Raw genomic sequence first — 20,998 nt, forward strand, 5'->3', positions numbered from 1 at the left:
TCCTTATCCCTATCACACATACACATTTGTGACTAGAGGATAGGAGCGGTCCGTAGGGGGTGATTAGCCTGGCTGCTTCCGCCTTGCCCATTAGAATTTTCAGATATTTGCCAAAGTATCTGAAGTATGGTCATGTTCTTCCCAAATTGTTCTCTTTGGTAGATCTTGCCACTGGGCTACATATAATTTATCCTTCCTCATAACTCACATTTATGGTCCTGGAAATGTCCTTTATGGATGGCCATGAGTGAATTAGGCAGTAGGTCCATGGTCTTACTTAGAGATACTTTTGTGTGGTTTCCTCATTTGCTTGGAATGACCCATTACACAACTTAACTTTATAGTTCCTGGATCTCGGCTCTTCCAGGGACCTTTGTCACCGTATGTCCACAGCAATCTATTTTCTCAGCTGCATCTCTTATGCTCTCTCAACAAGAACTTCTCATCTTTCCTCTCAAGCCTACCTCCTCTTTGACCCCCTTTGTACTCCCAGTCTTGAGTCTTTTCAAGCCCCTTTAGGCTTCATCTTTAGGACCTTGTGGTCACTCATTTGAATTTCTCCTTCATCAGCTCCCTTGAGTTTTCAACTCCTTCTCTTTACAACCTCCCAAGTCCTGGATCAGTTCTCTTACTGACTTTTGCTACTCCTAGAGCCTGTCATAGCTGGTGTAATGAAGGACAGCACCAGAATAAATTATTTTTCTTGATAGCATGTACTCTACATCGTATCCCAGGGCTATTGGAAGGGTCCTGGAAGTCCATGCAGCCCATATAGCTCACACCATGCCTCAGAGCCCAAACAACCAGCACTGAGAATGACTGAGTCCCCTAACTGGGAAAGGGTGATGAATTAAGCTGTTTTTAAAATTTCTATTTACATGTGCCCATACATAGTAGATAATTTTATAGGGATGAGCAAATGTGATTTTATCTCATGTGCAAATTGGTGGGGAGAGATTTAGCAGAATTTCTAGGTTGGTTTTTTTTTTTTTTTCATTTTTTATTTAGTTTGCACTTTTCTTCTTCTCATTCCCTACATCCATATCAGCCTCACCTCATAAACATACACCCAGAAAAACTATGTCAATAGCCTAGAATATGTCTGGGATTTTTCCCCAAAATTCATGTACTTAAGGAGGCATACAAATTCATACATATATACACACATATATGTAATAAACACTCATTTCTATATATATACGTATATACAGGCATGTGTATATATACATATGCATTCATACATACATAGATACACACTATAGATATATAGGCTTTTTGTTCATTGTTTTAAAAGGTGAGATCATAATATACACATTTTTAGATCGGAAACTAGCTCTTGTACCTCCCAAGTCCAGTGCTCTTTCAATCATACTACATTGAGTCCCATAAATTAGTAGAAGAGGCTAGTCTGACAATACTTACAACTTAATGTGAGAATATGCTACAACGTAAGATAAATGTTCAGGACTGAGATAAGGAGGAAATAGAGAAGAGCAAGAATTCAGCAAAGTTCCTGTTAATGGTTCAGGGGCTGTGTGGATAGACCAAACTGTTTTTATTGAGCCAAATTTATCAACCAGTGGAGACTCATTAAGACTCCCAGAGTTTGAAGGGGCATCAATAAAAGAGAGAAATTTGTATTGAAGAGCTATGTAAGATATCTTATGAGAGGAATCCTCTCCCCATCTTAATAGAGCTCTTTTCTCGGAGAAAGCCATGGGTCGGCCGGGGTTGGAGATCCTCCCCAGGCTCTAAAGCACATTTGGAAAGGCTCAGCTTTCAAAGTGGAGCTCCTTGCGCAGTGCTGGAAATATTTGTATGGAGTGTTAGAAAGCTGTTTCCCAAGATGATAAAACTCGTGGCAAAATAGGAGAACCTTCATGTTTTTAGGGGAAAAAAAAAAAAGCACACTTTTACGTCACATTTCCTAATGGGGCATATATGGATCTCTTTGTCAAGAGTTCTCCTCTGCTAGATTTTTGTGCACTTGGTGAATGTCTTTTGTCCCCAAAGTACCCTGAGTACTGGCCCTTTCAGTCATCAGATAATTCAGAGGCACGCCAACATTAGGCTAGGTACTGAATAAAGGGAGAGAGAGTATGGTTGCCTGGGCCTCCCACATCCAAGTGGGGCATGTGCCACCGAATATCCCCTGTGCTGGTCCCTCCAGATAATTCAGGGCGGACCTTTTGACCTTCACTGACAAAATAGCGAGGAATGAACAAATGTTCCTTCAAGCTAGCTAATTCTTTGGTTATTATGAAGCTGATTGCATCTTTTGTATGCATTCTGAAGATTCCAGAGAGAGTCCTTGAAGATGTAATTCCAGCAGAAGAGCTTTGCTCCAGACCCCTGGAGACACCGCACAACAAGGGCTCTTTAGCTCTGTCATTATGCGATGTGCTTTCACATTACGGGGCACCCGACAGTTGAATAGAAAATTGCTTTTGGTGCTGGGTTTTCTGTGACAGTTCAGAAACAGTACTAGGTTTCAGGCCTTTATTGTGTATATCATCTTTTCCTTTATGTGCTCCGTATCCTTATGCATATAATTATAATAGTATTTTTTCCTCGGCACACCATACGGGCATTTTTCTGCTACATTCACTTTGCCGGCCATGTTATTATCCTCACTTCAGAAAGGAGGTTCAGAGAGTTGACAGAGTTCCCACCATGTGACAGAACTGTAAGAAGCAGAGCAGGAACGAAGCTCAGATCTCTGTGTCTCCAAAGTCAGGGTTGAGCCCCCTGGCTGTGCAGCCCCCCACGGCTCAGAATCAAAAGAGAATCAGGAGATGGGGACTAAGCTGGGGCAGGGTGTATTCTGCTGGGTCAGTTTTTAAGGGACAGCCTCATTTTCCAAAGCTGAGTATTAAATGTTTACAACAGGTACTTGATGCTAGTGCAAATATATCTCCCAGAGCTGGGATTTTCAGTGCTTGCTGTTCCCACACAAGTACTATGAGCAACAGTGGGAAGGCAGAACAGGTTGGCTTTTTAGGGAAAGAGACAGTTGGGAAAAAAAAAAAAAAGAAGAAGAAGAAGAAGACGACAGAAAGTGAAACTATAATTCCCAGTACCGACAGAAAATACCTCTAGGGTAATTATGGCTGATCTGTGGCTTGTTTCTTGGGCAATCAGATAACCCAGCTTTCAGTGAGCGTCAATTTCTCTGCATCTCTTTAGTTAACTCTTTCTAAGTGTAGGTGGACTGTCCAGATAAAGTGGCCTAAATTCATGCTGAATGAGAAAAAGTCTCTCATGAGACCATGTGCCACAATATAAATACTCATTCACGTTTAAATTTAACCATTCTATAGCTCTTATATTTGTTTAATACTCGTTTTGCATGGAGTCTCCTTTGCAATAGATTCCTGGATGATGGATGTTATCAGGTCAGTATTTCAAGAAAGGAGGGCAACCATGGGGTGCCTGGGTGGCTCAGTCGTTAAATGTATGCTTTCGGCTCAGGTCATGACCCCAGGGTCCTGAGTTCAAGCCCCACTATGGGCTCCGTGCTCGGCGGGAAGCCTGCTTCTTCCTCTCCTACTTCCTGTGCCTGTGTTCCCTTTCTTGTTGTGTCTCTCTCTGTCAAGTAAATAAAATCTTAAAAAAAAAAAAGAAAGAAAGAAAGAAAGAAAGGAGAGCAACCTCAAAAAGACTAAATGACCCTTGAGAGCTTCCCTATTGACTCTCTGACAGAGCTGGGGATTAAATGACCCTCAGGTGACACACCGTATGTGCAGTTTCTCTGAATTTCTCATGTGTGCCTTCATTACACTCATTAGCTGAGCATGTCAGCATTAACTGAGGAATGTGTCCTGATCGATGTCTGCCCATTCTCTGGATAATTACTACTGTTTGGTAAGAGATTAGGAGTTCTGAGTTTACCTCCCTGGTAATGAAATCAACTGTTTGATTGATGTTAACATTACACAGTCAATGCCTGAACACTTCCTCAGTCCCCTACTCTCTACCCTTAACCCTGGGTCTCCCTTCATCTTTCTAGGTTTCTGAATTATTTTATATTAGCCAGGTATCTGGATGAACTAATTCCATGCAGTAACCATGTGCTCTGACAAGAGTCCAATGATTTAGAGGCCCCAAGAACAAGACACTCAATAGCATTATCCTCTCTTGACATGACATATGTGTGTGTTAATGGGAGATGAAATTAGTTTATTTAGAAAGAAATATTAAAGTATTGAAAAATGCCCCAATGCAACCAGAAGCAACATTTGTTTTCCATCTTTAATTTTACTATAAAGAAAAAAATTACTAATCATTACTCCATCTCAACTGTTTTTACTTTTTGGGAAATGGGAGATCAGTGGGCGAGGATATGGCATGGGGGTGTGTGTGTTTGCCTGCGGGTTTGCGTGTAACTTATGGCTGTTAATTATCTAAGAAAGGCGAATGCTCAAGTGAAGGGAAACAGACAACGGTTCATAGTGATTACAGAGCTGTGTTTGCACTGCTGCCAACTCTTGGGGAAAATTTCGTATCTGCTGCTACAGAAAAAATACTGAAAAACATCAGTGAAACCTACAAATGAAATCCTGAAAACTATAAAGATTTATGTCTCTTGGCAATTCAAAATAGGGACAAATATCATTATTTATGAAGACTAAACGTTTACGTCTCTATGCTACAGTATTTAGTAGTAATAATTATTCCCATACAGAGTTTATATTAATCCTGACCATGCTAATTCAGAGTGTGAGCTGTTACTTATCTTTGTCTGTTTATGAAGTCAATTTGTTAGGCAAATGATGAATGTAATTGGCTTACCGTCATTCAGAAACCAGCAATCCTCTAACATTTTAGAAGTATCTGTGTACAAGTGGTACTTTAACTGTATTCAAAATATCCTTCTTTACTTGGCCATTAGTATGTTAACTTCAAATGCAATATGTTTATACCGAAATCTTCAATTTCTAGGATAAACCAGCGTCTCCTGCTTACTCTCTTGTTTTTGTTGATATAACTATTCCCTCCCCATCTTGGAACTTCAAAGTCTTTCTTAATGACTCCTCTTCCTTAAAGACTCCTCTCATGTTATTTATTCTGTCAAAACATCAAGAAACTCTGTCTTTCTAGTATGTTTTGCAACTATCTTTTTAGCTTCGTTTCTAGTGTCGCCATCTCAGACCGCTACTAATCCACTGGACTTCTTTTTCGTCTCCCCGCCTACCATTTTTCTTCCTCCAATCCATCCTATGTATCAAAGTTCCTCTTTCTTTGGCATCTGCAAACCATTTAATAGGTACCCGGGGTACAGACAAATGAATTATAGGTTAAAATTTTAAAATATTGTCATAATTTAAAAATAATAGTAAATAAAAGTAGTAGTAGCAATTATGAATAATTAGTTCATTATAATAATGATAGCAATGATAATGATGAAAAAATTATATCAGGAGAGGAAGAGAGAATTTTTACATGAGGATATAGATAGCCAGATCTCACAGAGTTTGGACGGTAGATTCCATATAGAGTCTATTTCTTCATTTATTCTTTATTTCTACCAAATCAGAAAGACCTAACTTAAAAGTCATTGTGGGAATGAAAGGGAAGGAGAGAAAATGGTACCCACGGATTCCAGACCCTATAGCCAAGCTGCAGCCGAGCAGAGCTATAGTGCTTCCTCCATCCAGCCCACTCCAGGATATGCACAGACCCCCCAGGCATGTGGGCAGAAAAGTTATAGAACCTATGGACAGTCCACTGATGTCAGCTATGCCCAGGCTCGGACCACTGTGATCTACGGGCAGACCACCTGTACAACTTCTTACAGACAACCTCCTACTGGTTATACTAGTCCAACTACCCTCCAGGCATACAGTTAGCCTATCCAGGTGTATGACACTCATGCTTAAGATACCACCACTGCTGTGCTCCCTACCACCCAGGCCTCCTATACAATGCATACCCTACCTACGGACAGCAGCTGGCAGCTACTACACCTACACCACCACAGGATGGTAACAAACCTGCTGAGACGAGTCAATCTCAGTCTAACTAGGGGCTTACAACTAGCCCAGCCTAGGATACGGGCAGAGTACCTACAGTTATCCCCAGGTACTGGGGAGCTACCCTGTGCAGCCAGTCATGGCACCACCATCGCATCCTCCTACTAGCTATTCCTCTACACAGCTGACTAGTTATGATCAGAACAGTTACTCTCAGCAGAACACCCATGGGCTGGTGAGTGGCTATAGCAGACTAGCTATGGTCCACAAAGCAGCAGTGGGCAGCTGCTAATCACCCATCCCTGGCGAACTGGATCTTCCAGAGCAGCGGCTACAGACAGCAGAGTTCATTCTGATAGGAGCACCCCAGTAGCATGGGTGTTTATGGGCAGGAGCCTGGAGGATTTTCTGGATCAGAAGATAACTGGAGCATGAGTGGCCCTGACAACTGAGGCAGGGGAAGGGGGTTGTTGACTGTGGAGGCATGAGCAGAGCTGGGTGGTAAGGGGATGTGGAATCAGTGCTGGAGAGTGAGGTGGCTTCAATAGGTCTGATGGCCTCATGGATGAAGGACTGGATCTTGATCTAGACCCATCTGTAGATCCAGATAAAGACTCTGACACTGATAAAATTTATGTACAAGGGTTAAATGGAAGTGTGACTCTAGATGATCTGGCTTTAAATGGTATGGAGTTGCTAAGGTGAACAAGAGACTCGGACAGCCCATGATCCATAGCTACTTGAACAAGGAAACAGGAAAGCCCAGAGGCTACGCTACAGCATTCTACAAAGACCCACCAACTGCCAAGTCTATCTTGGACTGGTTGGATGGGAATGATCCTTAAGGAAGCAAACTTCAGGTTTCTCTTGCTTGGAAGAAGCCTCTGATACAGAGTATGTGGGCTGGTATGACTCCCTGTGAGGATAATGGGATGTCACTACTACTTCATGGAGGTCTGGGGAACCCAGAAGGTCACATGGGAGGCTGTGGATGTGACAGAGATGGCTTCACCTCAAGAAAGCCCCAGGGTTCCTGAGGGAATCCATCTGGAGAAAGATATAACCAGCACCAGGCTGGAGATTAGAGTGCCCCAATCCAGGGTGTGGAAACCAGGACTTCACCTGGAGAATAGAATGCAACCAGTGTAAGGCTCTAAAGCCTGAAGGCTTCCTTCCACCACCCTTTCTACCCTTGGGCAGTGATCTTGGCAGAGTGAGCCCTGATGGCTTGTGGGGAAGAAGAGGCAGCCTCGTGGACCACTATGTGTCCATGGAGTGTTCCAAAGTGGCTTCCATGGTGGCTGGGGCAAGGACCCAGGTGGCTTTGGTGGAGGAAGACAAGGTGGCCCTGATGAGCCCCCTGAACCTTCGATGAACAGATGGGACAAAGAAGAGGCAGGTGTGGAGGACCTGGAAAAATGGGTGAAGACAAGCCCTGTCAGGGATACAGAGACTGACCCTACCAGACACAGCCCATGGAGCTGCTTTGACTACTAGATTTATTTTTTAAGCCAGAAATGTTTTCAATTTATAATAACATATTTATAATGTTGACCACATTATGATTATCCCTTGTCTGTACTTTAGTATTCTTCACCATTTGTGATGAAAGCTTAAAACAAGTTAAACAGTATTTAAAAAAAAAAAAAAAAAGTCCTTGTGAAGAGCAGGGTTCAGAAATGCGAGGATTCAGAAACTATGGAGGCTTTTCACTGTAGACACCCAGTGCCCTATCAGGAACTAATTAGGTTGAGGCCGTGCCCTTCTCAATAGCGGCCAGAATGTTGAATTCATCAACACAGAAGATAACTAACCAGTGTATTTCTAATGAATTTTGGGGTGGATTTGCTTGTGATAATTATTTTATCATATTCATTTGTGGCATTAAGAAGTGTTTAAGATGTCCAATAGCAATACTGATTTATTTCTTCAATAAGTTTGGAATATTTTTAAGTAGTAAGGAATAAACTCTTGTCAACTAATCTGTTTATATCAAAATTCACTCTTTTTAAGAACTTTTCCTCTCTCTTCCTAAATGTTAAAAATGATATGTTGTCTTTGAAGTAATAGATTCAGAAGCCTCCAGATACAGAATATACCACTTAGATAAGGCATTGGAAATTAAAGAAATCTTTTTTACTGGATTTTTTTTTTTTTTACTTATTATTTCATTTGAAGATCTTTATTCTTGACAGCTAGAACTCTTGAGTATAAAGAAACAGAATCTTCTGTTCTCAACCCGTTTTCTTGCACAGCATGTTGGAAATTCTTGGCCACGATCTGGTCATACTTGTAGCTTTTCTTATTTCCTTCAAACTTCAGTCAAGTTCAGGAGGCACACTTGCATTGGCAGCTGTGAATAAAGCAGTGCTGGATTGCCCAGAAGTGCAATTTCTGTCATTCAGGTGACGATATCCTTGTTGTACATATTGATGGTACTCAGTCAATAACAATCCTAACGTGCTGTTTATCTACACCAAGGCTTACAAAATTACTAACAAATAAAAAATCTCTTCCCTCCTGGCATAGTTTTTAGTGATAAATAATTGTCAATCATGTTTCCTTTTACACATGTGATCTCTGTGTACTATGAATGTCTCTGATTTTGTATAACTCTGAAGAAAATTAGCCTGCTAATAAAGACATAACAATAAATAGTAAATGTTCTTTCGTGTTTTATTCCACTGACTTATGCATATTGTAACAGTTTCATAAATGATTTTGTGATTGGTTTATTCTGGTTTTCTCTGTAATGTGACTAATTGTCACTGGTTTTATTTGCAACTTTGAATGATACCTCTTTTTTTGGTTTCTTCTCTGCTTTTGGTGTGGAGACTCAGCAATATCTTACGTTAAAGCTTTTGCTTTTCACTTGTCTTAGAAAAACTTGATAGATACACTTGAATTCTGCCTTGAAAATTAAAAGAAAGCTTCAGTGACTTCGTACCACTACTTGACAACTTTTTGCAACAGGCAACACACTGAGAACCAGGGATGAAGGACAGCCAGTCCCCAAAGTCCAATCTTGAGATTTTTATCATTCTGCTTCCTGTTTGCAGTTTTCCTTTTGTGTTGCTTATGAAAATGATGCATTGTAGAGAACTTTGTTCTGCACACAGATTCACTATGCACTTTGACAAATTTATGTCATAGTGTATCATTTACAAGGCCACTTTCATATTTTACTACTTTTGTATGTCCAGTGGATTAATTTTAAACCATTGGTTCATTTTGTGTATTGGCACTATTAAACACAGTAAAGCAGTTACAAGAAAAAAAATACACAGTCATCACATACAGACACTACTAAGCAAATTTTGTGAAAATGAGTCAGCTGAAATGAATAGCTCCTTCTTTGCCAGATGTTACCAAAGACAGTCAATCTGTATGTTCCATGTATGTGAGTTATTTTAAATATAAGAGATATTAAGGATCATGATACATTTTTATGAGAATCCTAACTCCTCTTACATAACTCTATGTTAGACTATTGGCAACAACTAGTTTTTCCACAAGTCTCACATTTAAAAAGGTGCCTTAAAAATTAAATAAATTTATTTTAAAAAATGGTGCCCCCTTGTCCCTTGGCTTGTATTATCTTATCAAGTTACAATCCTTAAACCCTAAAACAAACAAAAAACCTTTCAGTGGCTCTGATAGCCTCTGTGATAAAATCAGAACTCCTTAGCTTGATATTCCCAAGGTCTCCCCAAAGAGGCTCCATTTTACCTGGTCAGATTTCTGTCGTATCCCCACAGATTCGCCCATGTCTCACAACCAGGATGTCTGCTGAAAGCTGGTTAACTTTTTGATTGTTTAAGGCAGTTGTTCAGAATCCTTCTGTTCTTTCCTTGTCCTGCATGCCAGAACTTGTTTGCACAAATGGACCAGAAATCTTGGCTTTATTCTCTACTGGGCAGCTCAGGTTCTTACGTGTGAATGGAAGGTGGGAGGAATAAAGGCACATTTAAAACCTATTTTCAAACCATGTCTCCATTATTTGTTCTGTGAACCATTTTTTCTAACTAGTTTTACTCATTGCTTTTCCAATTATCCCATTTGCTTTCTTGTTTCAACTTATATTTACATCATTCTAATCATCAGAACAACTTTCTCTCTTGTCTACCTTGAAGTATTTCGACTCCTAATGCTTTTCTCAGCTCTTGTAATAAAATCTTATTTACCAACCTTGTCTGAAATGCCTTTTTCTCCTATAATTTCTATTGATACTGCTTTCATCACAATTCTTTAGTTAGTAGGTTGTTTTGAGTCAGTGGGTTGTTCTGGAAAATGTACTTAAATTGTTTATAAGCCTTCAATTTCAATGATTGTCCATTGCCCCAAACTAGTTTATAAGTGCCTAGAGGGAAAATATTGGCTTACACACCTATGCATCAACTCTAGAGCTTTGTCACACTGTGAGATTAGCAAATGTTGTGTTTGAGTAAACCTGCTTCCCAAGATTTCCCCGCACACATAAACTAGATGTGAGAATTTAAGGCAAACATACATCTAACTAAAGAATTCTATCTACAACTTTTCATTCATTCTTTATAGCTTCCCCATCATCTGATTTGAATCTGTGGCATTTTAATTTATCTATTTATTTAAGAAATGCTAATATAATATACACGGTGTCCCTCTTCTATACGTTTTACAGGTGTTATCTCATTTAATTTTTAAGACAACGCCCTGCAGTAGATACTCTTATCCCTATTTTACTTAGAAGGGAACTGAATTACTGAGAAATAACTTGGCTAAGGTCACAGCGTTCGTCAGTAATGGAGTCAGGATTCATGTCTACATTTTTAAACACTGTGCTCTCGGAATTGAGGCAATAGCTTTCTCTAAAAAATAGGCTTCCCCTCTTTATGGCATTCCTAGATGCTGGATATTAAATCACTTAAAGAAAATAACTATCTGCATTTTAGTGAAAAGAAATGAAGGCACATTTTAAGTTGGCATTGCATCAGGTATTAGTGGACATGAAAAGATGGGGGTTCAAAGCCTAAGAAATGGTCTACTCCAAGTCCTATGAGACTTTCTGTCCTAATGACCTTTTTGTCATGGGGTCGTTATCCTGATAATTTGCTATAGTGTCTCAGTGTCTGGTTTTTTATTTGTTTGTTTTTAGAGAGAGAGAGAGGGAGAGCACGCAGGTGCAAAAGCAAGCCTGAGGTGGGGGAGGGGCAGAGGGAAAGAGAATCATAAGCGGTGTCATCTATCTAGGCGCCCTCACCCATGTCCTGTTTAAAAAGTACATCTTTTGAAACAGTCAACATAAAAAGGGGTACACATCACAGACAATGGCCTCTTAGAGTGGAAGGCACCCCTCACTGGTGTTCCACAGGAGCCATTCCTGCTTAGCCATCTTCCTTAGGACCAGCTTTCCCCATGGGGTACATGTTATTTGGTGCCTTTCAATCTGTGCATAAATTGGAGTGAATAATGAAAGAAGCATTTCTGCCTCTTACTAAATTAAACACTGGAAATTATTTGCAAGTTCTGTTGGCTCAGTCACTCCTTGCCTCTCACCGAAGAATTTTTCTGGGATTCTCTTTTCATCTCTGGTGGGAGGTGCCCCATAACTTATTACCCTTTGGGTTCAGGCTGCCATTTCCATTGCCTCAAAATCTATTTTTCTTTCTTCCTTTTTTAAATCTAAAGTTCTTTGAATTTTTAAACTTGGGTTTTGGGGTTTTTTTTTCCTTTTAAAGAGTATAGTTCCCTTTATGAATATGGCTCTTAATTGCTAAGAATTCCTTTCTTTTTTAAAGATTTATTTGTTTATTTGAGAGAGAGAGAGATTGAGAAAGAGTATGAGCAGGAAGGACAAAGGGAGAGGGAGAGAGAATCTCCAGTAAACTTGGTGTTGAGCCTGGAGTCCATTTATCTCATGACCATTGCTAAAACTTCCTAATAACTAAAGGAAAATTACAGTTTGGTTTAGAAAATACTTTCGTCCAGGAATATCCACTGGCTGTGTGTTTACACAACTGAAGTATAGAACTGAGTATTATTTGCAGTATTAGACTAGGGTAAAAATCAAATGTGACTAATTTTATTACCAGCAATGTGCCTAGTTTTTTCATTAAGGTTTAGGTCTTGATTAGATAATTACTTCCCATCAGACTTCTTTGGAAGTTGGAAGCCAATGAGTCTTCATGTTTTCTCTATGTTATTTTATAAATTTGACATAATTATTAATAGGAATGTATTGCTATTGACTTCCCCTTTACTTTAAAAAATATTTCACAATGATTTACTTCATTCTAGATGGAAGAAAAAGAACTGGTGGGTAGTCCTCTACAAAAAGTTAACATATAGAAATTTCCTTGTAATGGAGTGTAAGACAATGTCCTTTGTAAGGAGCAATCTAGGAATGACTGAAAAGGGATTATTAAATAGGCATATGTATGAGAAAACATTTCTTATACTTACTAACTGCCCAAAAGAGGAGTATAGTAATAGAGAATTGAAACACCACTCTAGAATAATGGTTCTCATGATTTGGAGCTAAGGTGTTAACCCAGACCACATTTATGACTTTGTCTTGAGATCTGTGGAGTAAACTATACTTTTGCAGATTATGTGGAAAAGGAAAAAAAACAAAAAACAAAATACAAAACTCTAAGGTGACTATCCTAAAGTGAGTTATTCTTACAGAAATTTGAGAGTTTTATTATTTAGACCTTGATATGCTAACCGTGAAATCTTCTCTTTTGGGATGCCTAAATCTATAGTAACAAATTGTGTCTTTCTAGCAGCAATTCTCTTAGAGCCGGGATATTATATTAGGGCTATTTTCTTTGTTGACTGACTAATATAGCAACATAGATAAGGATAAAAATCAGTCATTGGATTCTGTTTCACATCCCCACCATGGACAAATCCCATGCACTCTCATGTTGGTTGTAAGACATTCCCTATAGCTGAACTCAGTGGTTCATATTATCATGTTCAACGTTTCCTTTGTTATTTGATAGATAGAATGATCTCTCCCATTTCTTTCTAAAACTCTGTCTTAAAACCCTTCATTTTGAGGACAGTAGGTTGTATTGCTCCTTTTCTGTTTCTCTGACCATTCTTTCTTGAGTTTTTTCTTTTTTTTTTAACCGATTGTCTTTCTTCTGATTCTAAATATGGATGGTTGGCCCGTAGCCCTCTGCTCTCTTTCTTTATATAATAGTTCTCAATCTGGGCATTCGGTAAGATGGGGGTGCGTGTGCAGAGGGGAGCACAGAATGTGCTGAATATTCTTTTTCAGACCAGCACTCATGTCTAAACACCTCTCTCCCACACCAACTAATTAATGGAGAGAGGAACAAGGACTGATATATTTTCAGATTCCCTCATAGATATGCCAGCCACATTGAGGGACACTGCGGTAAAATTCTTAGGGATTTTATTCACTTTCAGGTCTCCAGCTCTTGCTCTGGTGAATGACCTCTCTGTACCACATTTTCCAACTGTGTGCTAAAATTTTCCACATGGTTATTTTACTTATCTCACAAAACTACTTTCTTTTTCTGTTTTTCTCTCTTTGTTAACTGGACTTCTCAGCATTCTCCTAGGTATGCAGGCTTAGAGTTGGAGTCATCTTTGAGCGTTCTCTTCTGTCTTCCATCAGCCCTTCTGTCCTCTGTTAATTACTGAGTCTTATCAAAATCTCCTTCCCTGTCTCCATTATCTGCCCTTTTTTTTTTCATAGTTACCAACACCTTCTTTCTTCAGGCACTCTTTGCTTTTAAAAATACATCGAGTATTGGTCTTCTTGTCTTGTATGTTTTACCTCAAATCCATCCTGTGACTCTCCTTCCAGATTAGTATTCTGTTTCAGCCTTTAGAAAGTTTGAATAAAAATAGCATGGTCACTGTTGTCATGAAGCTTATAGCCCTGTGAGGAATTCAGCTATTAATTAATCTCTTAATTAAATGTAATTTTAAATAAGAGCTTACCAAAAAAAAAAAAAAAAAAAGGAATGTGGCATTATTAAAACCCAGACAAAGGAACACTATCAGGTTAACAAATGTGTATGTGCCAGGCAAGGGCTGATGTTTAAATAATGTATGGGAGTCACTTAATCGTAGTAGTAGAGATGATGGGTGAGGAAGGGTCTTTCATGAAAATGGAATAGCATGTGTAACTATGTCCTATGATGTGTTGAGACATAGAAGTTTTGAGAAAAGAAAGCTGTAGTCCCAGCTTAAGGGAACGGTAGAAGAAGAGAATTCAGTGAGCTGGTGTCATAAGAGCTATCAGGGTCCTGTGGGCTCTAATTAGGAATCTGTCTATATCTTCAGGGCTATGGAAACTCACTGAAGAGTCTCAAGTTAGTAACACGATCAAATTTTAAAAGATCATGCTGGATAAAAGGCACAGCACAGGAGATAAGAGTCAATGGTACTATAATAGCATTACATGGTGACAAGCTAGCAGTTGCACTTGTGGTGGGCACAGCATAACATTCTGTACATATGTACAGAAAGTTAAGTCGTGGGGAGACCATCGGAAGGATGTTGCAAGAAGTTCTAACACATCATATTTGGTGATGGAAACAGAAATGGAAATTGAAGAACATGTGGGGAGATGTGGGGAGGATCTCGGCACATCCGTGTGGGAGGATCCTCACAGTAGAGATGGGGGGAGGATCTCACCCATGACTATAGAGCAAGATTGGCTGAAATCATGTTTCCATGCATCTAGAGAATTGGGAGGGACTGGGGATATCCAGAGCAAAGTTTCTTTGTTGGCAGTGATGGTGCCGGAGAGACAGGTAGGGACCAAATTACGAAAATCCTTCTGGGTGATACTGAGGGCAAAGAAGAATGTCTGAAGTACTTCAAATAGGGCATCACAATCAGAAGGCTACTTTAGAGAAGTCTTTCTGGCTGTATAGAGGATGGCTTTTGTGGAAGGTGGCTCGAGACAGGAAGAGATAACGGGTTGTCAACCAAGGCCATGGGAGGGGAGAGGAGGGATTACATCCAATAAATATGAAATAAATAGAATCATTAGTGTTTGGTTCCTGAGTATGGGTAGGGAGTGAGAAAGAAGGCTTCCCCTGGTTTCATGGCCAGACATAGATAATAGTGTCACTTACTTCGATGGGCACTACATCAGGAGGAGATTGGGAAGAAGATGTTGAGTTTAGATTTGTTCAAACTTCTTTTCTCAATGCCTCCTTACCTTTGTAACATCTCCTCTGTTTCTTGCCTTGACATCCATGGCCTGTTGTTTTCATTGGTTGGTTGGTTGGTTTTATTATGAATAAAAGTACCTAACTGATCATCTGTTGCTCCATGCCTCTTTTGAAATTAATTGAAAGACTGTTATTTTTCATGTAAGACTTTTAATTATCTTTCATTTAGCTCCCAGAGGCTATTGGGCATGGATGCCTCGTAAGTAATTGTTAATAACAAACATGAGTATTTTGGGCATGGTGATATGGAAATTTACTCCTGCCAAATAATCAGTGCCAGTTTCAACCTGGCAGGAGTTTTCAAAGACTGAAGAAGGGAGTCTGTTGCCTCTGTTGGGAGAGGGCTATGCCTTTCTCTTCCTCATACAGTCACTGACTCAAGGTAGGCACATGGTATTTTTGATCAATTAATGTAAATATCATGCAGTTATCAGCCTAAAATGGACATTAGAAGTTTCCTAATACCCTGGACAAAATCCTCAGAATATTTCTCTTTCAGTGATATGGTCATTATATTATATCCCTGGAATCTTTTCAAAACATTGAGTCAGTAGTTGAAACACCACTAGAGGTCTGTGGTCACATTTCTTGCATATTCAATGTTTAGTCATCTGTGAAACATTTTTAAAGTGTTTAACTGTAGACTGTGGCAGGCTTAACTAGTAGCAGACTGCTACTTAGCTAGTAGCATGGTAAAGGTACAGTCCATGTGAGTTAAATTCCTGGTTTCAACCCAGATCTATTAATTTGTAGAATCTATATTATAAACCAGTCATTGTAACCACCCTGAGTCTTAATTTTGTCATCTGTGTCAGGTTCTATCGATATTTAATTAGATGTTAGCCATCAGAATAAACTCTACTGTCATGAATCGCCAGTTAATGTCTACGATAAAGATATATGGAGCACCTTCTATATGCTGAGTGTTGGACCAACCAGGCTGATAAAGGTGATATATAATTCTTCTCAAATAGAGCTCTTAAACTGATGAGGGAAATAGACAAGAGAGGAGGCAATGATAAGCAGTGTGAGGCATGCTTGGTTAAGTAGCCACACAAAGTTCTAAGGGTGCAGACCATACAAGGTAAGTGATATGAACTTGAGAATTCAAGATTGAAGTGAAATAGTTCATGCAAAAAAAGAAAGAAGAGTGTTCATAGGAGACCAAAGAGGACAGAGAGGAGGACAAGGTAAAACAGCTGTAAGATTGTTGATTTAGTTGCTGAGTAGTGTGTAGGACTAGAAATGTGGGCAGAGGCCATATTATAAAGGGTCTTATATTTAAAATTACGGAGCCTCTGACAGCTTTAAATCTTCATGTCTAAAATCTTACAAATAACCAAAGAGGCATAGAGGATACACGCTTTAATCTGATAACAATAAGCTTTTATTCCTGAAGAGAAAAACTTTACTTGGAAAAAATATGATAAAATAAAGAATAAGAAATTCTGAAAGAGACAAGTTCTTCTTGAATTATGAGCAATATGAAAATAATAAAATTGGGACACCTGGGTGGCACCATTGGTTAAGGGTCTGACTGTTGGTTTTGGCTCAGGTCATGATCTCAGGGTCATGAGATTCAGCCCCACATCCCGCTCTGTGCTCAGTGGGGAGTCTGCTTGAGATTCTCTCTCTCCTGCTCCCTTTGCCCCCCCATAAAAAAATCTTTAAAATATAAAAATCATAAAATATAAAAATCATAAAATTTAGAAAAGGGAGGGGAGGACTCTGAGTGTTTTTTCTTTGAGCTCCTTGTCACAGAAAATAACTCCATTTATGCCTCATTTTCCAACCTAATGATTGTAGTCTCTTTCCTCAAGACCTCCTTGATAAAATACTCTTGGCGTTCTGAAATGCCAGAAAATCTCCTTTAAAACCAGACAGCTGGTGATGCTAAGAAATTTAGAACTCATCCTGAAAGCTGAGGTATAGTAAAGCAGTTATCAGCCCCATTTCCAGCATTCCTGTGTTCAGACACCTAAGAGAATGTTTGTGTTAGGTCCCTGGGTTGGGATCCGGGTGACATCTGTGTCCTGCAATCCTATCACTTGCTGGGAACTGGGAACTTTTGCTTTTCCAACTCCTTCAGCCAAATATGTAAGGAGGAAAGAGGCAAACTGTGATGGAAAAGTCTTCCCGGCAGTTCTGATCACTGGCCTTTCAATATTGGGCACATTGCCTCCATGTACCTTTGGTCAAAGGCATGAAAGGGATTTTTGGCATCTTGCATTGTAAGCACATAATATATTCATTTGAAGAATTTTAAATTTTCTCTGTTCGTATTAACTGCTCAGCAGTGAAATTAGCTGCTAAAATGCGTATACACTGGAGGTCATTTTGGAAAAGAAAAGAACTATTTCTTACCCTGTTCTCTAAGATTCCTTGGAGGTTCGTCCATCCCAGACTCTACAATAAGATGAAATAAGTCATTTTTTTAAACTAAGAAATGATCTTGAGTGCCGTAGAGAAAAGTGTGAAATGATTATTAATATTGAGGTGTCAGAGAATGTTTATAAAGGAGAATTGTGAGATTAATTTTCCTTCTTTAGACAAGAAAAAAAATGTAAATAATTACTTGAAGGTATGATTAGAAGAAGAGGAAGAGAAAAAGAGAAACAGGAGAGGTTGATAGGTGGGGAAGGTTGTTTCTAGTCCAAGCACTCAAAATCTCAGTTCTATTTTTGGTTTTCTTTTATACATCTTGCACTTTGCCCTGAAGTAGAGTTAGAGAATTTTAGGCTAGCTTTTCTATCCATAATGAGCAAACATTTATAGAAAGAGACAAAAAGTTTTCTCAGCTGAGTACACCTGGTACATCTGAAGATTAATGTAAAACTCTAGGGAATGCATTTCATGGCCACTAAAAGAAAGGTGTGATTTAATATAAGTTGTGATTATTTATTACTAAGAGGTACAGAAGTAGATAAATAGAGATTACTTTTTCCATATCTTCTTTCAGTCTCAAATGACTTTTTTTTTTTTTATATCCTCAGAGTAGAATTTATAAAGACATTTGGGAGTATCTCCTACCTCAAAGGAAAACTATAATGATAGTTAATAGTTTTCAAATATTTCATAATATCTAGTTGGTTCTGTGTGCACGTATATACTACATGAACAAATCCATCTCATGGGCTGTCTTAGAAAAGTTGCTTTCTGCAGAGACTGGACTTTCAACTGTATTTTAATGATTGCAGTGTTCGTATTCATTGTGGAGGATGTACTTACATTACATTTCTTTGCAAAGTTATTGATGGCATATCCTCTTTCTGCATTATGGCACTTGGCAAAACACTGCTTCCTAATTTGAACTTTTCAGTGTAACCTTCAGGGGAAATGGCTCCACAATACCATTGCGTCAACTTTTTAGTAAATTATATTATTAGATATCCATTTATAACTTACCCTCTAAGTGATCTCAGTCATATTTGATGGCTTCGTTTCACTTCTGAGAAATTTTCTATAGCAGTTCCTGCCCTTGCTCATCTCACAGGACAGCAGTGTCATTTAGTTAGATGGTTTCTGTGGAGTTCATTTAACCCTTTCCGAGTGGGTTCCATGCACCTCGGAAGGAATTTTCTCGATCGATTTATTATATGAGGGCATGAGGGATGTGACTGCTGACAGCATATCAGTAACTGGTCATCGGCGTGTGAGCAGTTCAGAAGGTGGGCGGGCAAGGGGAGAGGAACAGGAAGAAGCACGAAACCATGTTCCCTACTAGGTACTCCCCCTCCTGGCCTCCTTTAAATTTTGAAATGACCCTGCGATCTGGGTATCAATCAGAGGCCTGTTATTTAAATTATAATTAGTTAACACACAGCGCAGTATTGGTTCCAGGAGTAGAATTCAGTGATCCCTCACCTACATACAACACCCAGTGCTCATCACAAGTGCAGAAGACAGAGATTTCATATGACTTGCCCAAGACACTTCATACACTTGTAAATGGTGAAACTGTCATATGACACAAATATGACTGACTCCTGAACTTTACACATTTTCCCCCAAAGTGGAAACAAGGGAGCATGGAATATTTCTTAGTTACAGAGATCCAAGTATCAATTGCTCTTGGTTTTCTTATCAAATAGGTTCAAGTCCAAACAACAGCAAGGGAATGGAGGTGACTTTTGTACACACTGTTTGGTTATTCATACCATTTTGCACGCATAGCACAGGCAGCGGCTTAATGAGGCACACACACAGGTCAGATTTTGATGTCCATTCCACTGTGGGATACGTGTTCAATCTCTGCTTCCTACACGCCTCTGTTATTCTAGATCTAGCTCTGAGGTAGCCATGATACTCATTTCAGTTTGAGGTATTCTCTAAATTAGAGGAACCATATCTAAGTTGGATTACCTTTAAGTTTAAAAAGGCAAAGTCACAAATGGAATAATTCTAGTAGAATACTATATTCTTAATCTTCACTGTAAGAATTGCCATATACTGGGGTGCCTGGGTGGCTCAGTGGGTTAATGCCTCTGCCTTCGGCTCAGGTCATGATCCCAGGGTCCTGGGATCGAGCCCCACATCAGGCTCTCTGCTCAGCAAGGAGCCTGCTTCACCAAAATATATTTGTATAAAATTATGATGTATAACTTGCCTATAAGACAGGTATTAAGTAATTCCCCATTATCAGCATTTTAAACAATGCTTCTGTATCCTGCTTGGATAAGGAAGAGTAAAACCAAAAAATCATGGAGAGGTAGAGCTATACCCCAAGGTTTTCAGACTCAAGAAACTCACAAGGCACCTGGGTGGCTCAGTCCTTGAGTGTCTGCCTTCGGCTCAGGTCATGATTCCAAGGTCCTGGATCCAGCCCTGCATTGGGCTCTCTGCTCATCATGTTGCCTGCTTCTCCCTTGGTCCCTCCCCCTGCTGGTACAATCTCTTTCTATCAAATAAATAAAATCTTTTAAGAAAAGGAGTAAGAACAAGAAACTTGGGTATCAGAAGATAAAGTAATTTACTCAAGGTCACTCTGCAGTTTATAGCAAAAAAAAACCAACAAAAACCAAAACCTTTATATTCAGAACTAAGAGAAAAATTCAAGATTGTTGCTTTAAGCTCAGTACTTTTCCCCCCATACCACACTGCCTTATAGTACATTAACTATAATACCTTGTACTGCCATTTTGGAATCACTCACATCCTTTTACCTAGATATTTCTGTCTTACCTTTCTCTGTAATAGGAATGTAAAATTTTACTTTCAGAAAAAAATCTGCATATCTAATTCAATGCTTTGCACAGAGAGGGTGTGCCGCAGACAGCTGGGTGAATGATTGTAACTGGAAATTGGCTGATAGTTTTACTTAACAGAATTTGACCATACTGAAGAGGAGTGAGCTTCATGAGGGCTGATATATTTAAACAGGTCACACATAGTATCTTGCTCTCCCATGTCTTCTTTTAATGGAAAGTACTTGACTCACAATTGCCCCTGAAGGTTCTACTCATATGGTTGTCCCTATTAGTGAGTGAGCCAAGGTCACTGACCCAAGAACCAATTGCGACCAATTTGTGGGTTGGTCAAAACTCTAATAGGTAACATGCCATGAAAATGTTTATCTAAAAAGGAATGATGAACAATCAGCCTCCAAATTCCCGATCTCTCTCTCTCTCTCTCTGGTGCTATAAAGACACAGAAAGCAAACAAGAAATCTGAAACCACAAGGTAGCAGGGGCTGTGAGAAGTCACACACAAGGGGCGCCTGAGTGGCTCAGTGGGTTAAAGCCTCTGCCTTCGGCTCAGGTCATGATCTCAGGTCCTGGGATCGAGCCCCATATCGGGCTCTCTGCTCAGCAGGAAGCCTGCTTC

At 39.4% G+C, this 20,998-nt stretch overlaps 1 protein-coding gene and 1 pseudogene across 1 annotated transcript in view; both read left to right on the forward strand.

The window, feature by feature from the left end:
• The window catches only part of LOC111144494 (neuregulin 1), a 1,132,137-nt gene that overhangs the window by 351,253 nt on the left and 759,886 nt on the right, over positions 1–20,998 (forward strand). The gene's annotated exons all lie outside the window — the stretch shown is intronic.
• Positions 5,586–7,429, forward strand: LOC111144391 (annotated as a pseudogene).

This window comes from Enhydra lutris, unplaced genomic scaffold (assembly GCF_002288905.1).
Source record: "Enhydra lutris kenyoni isolate GAN:26980312 unplaced genomic scaffold, ASM228890v2 scaffoldscaffold11, whole genome shotgun sequence".
Lineage (NCBI taxonomy): Eukaryota > Metazoa > Chordata > Mammalia > Carnivora > Mustelidae > Enhydra > Enhydra lutris.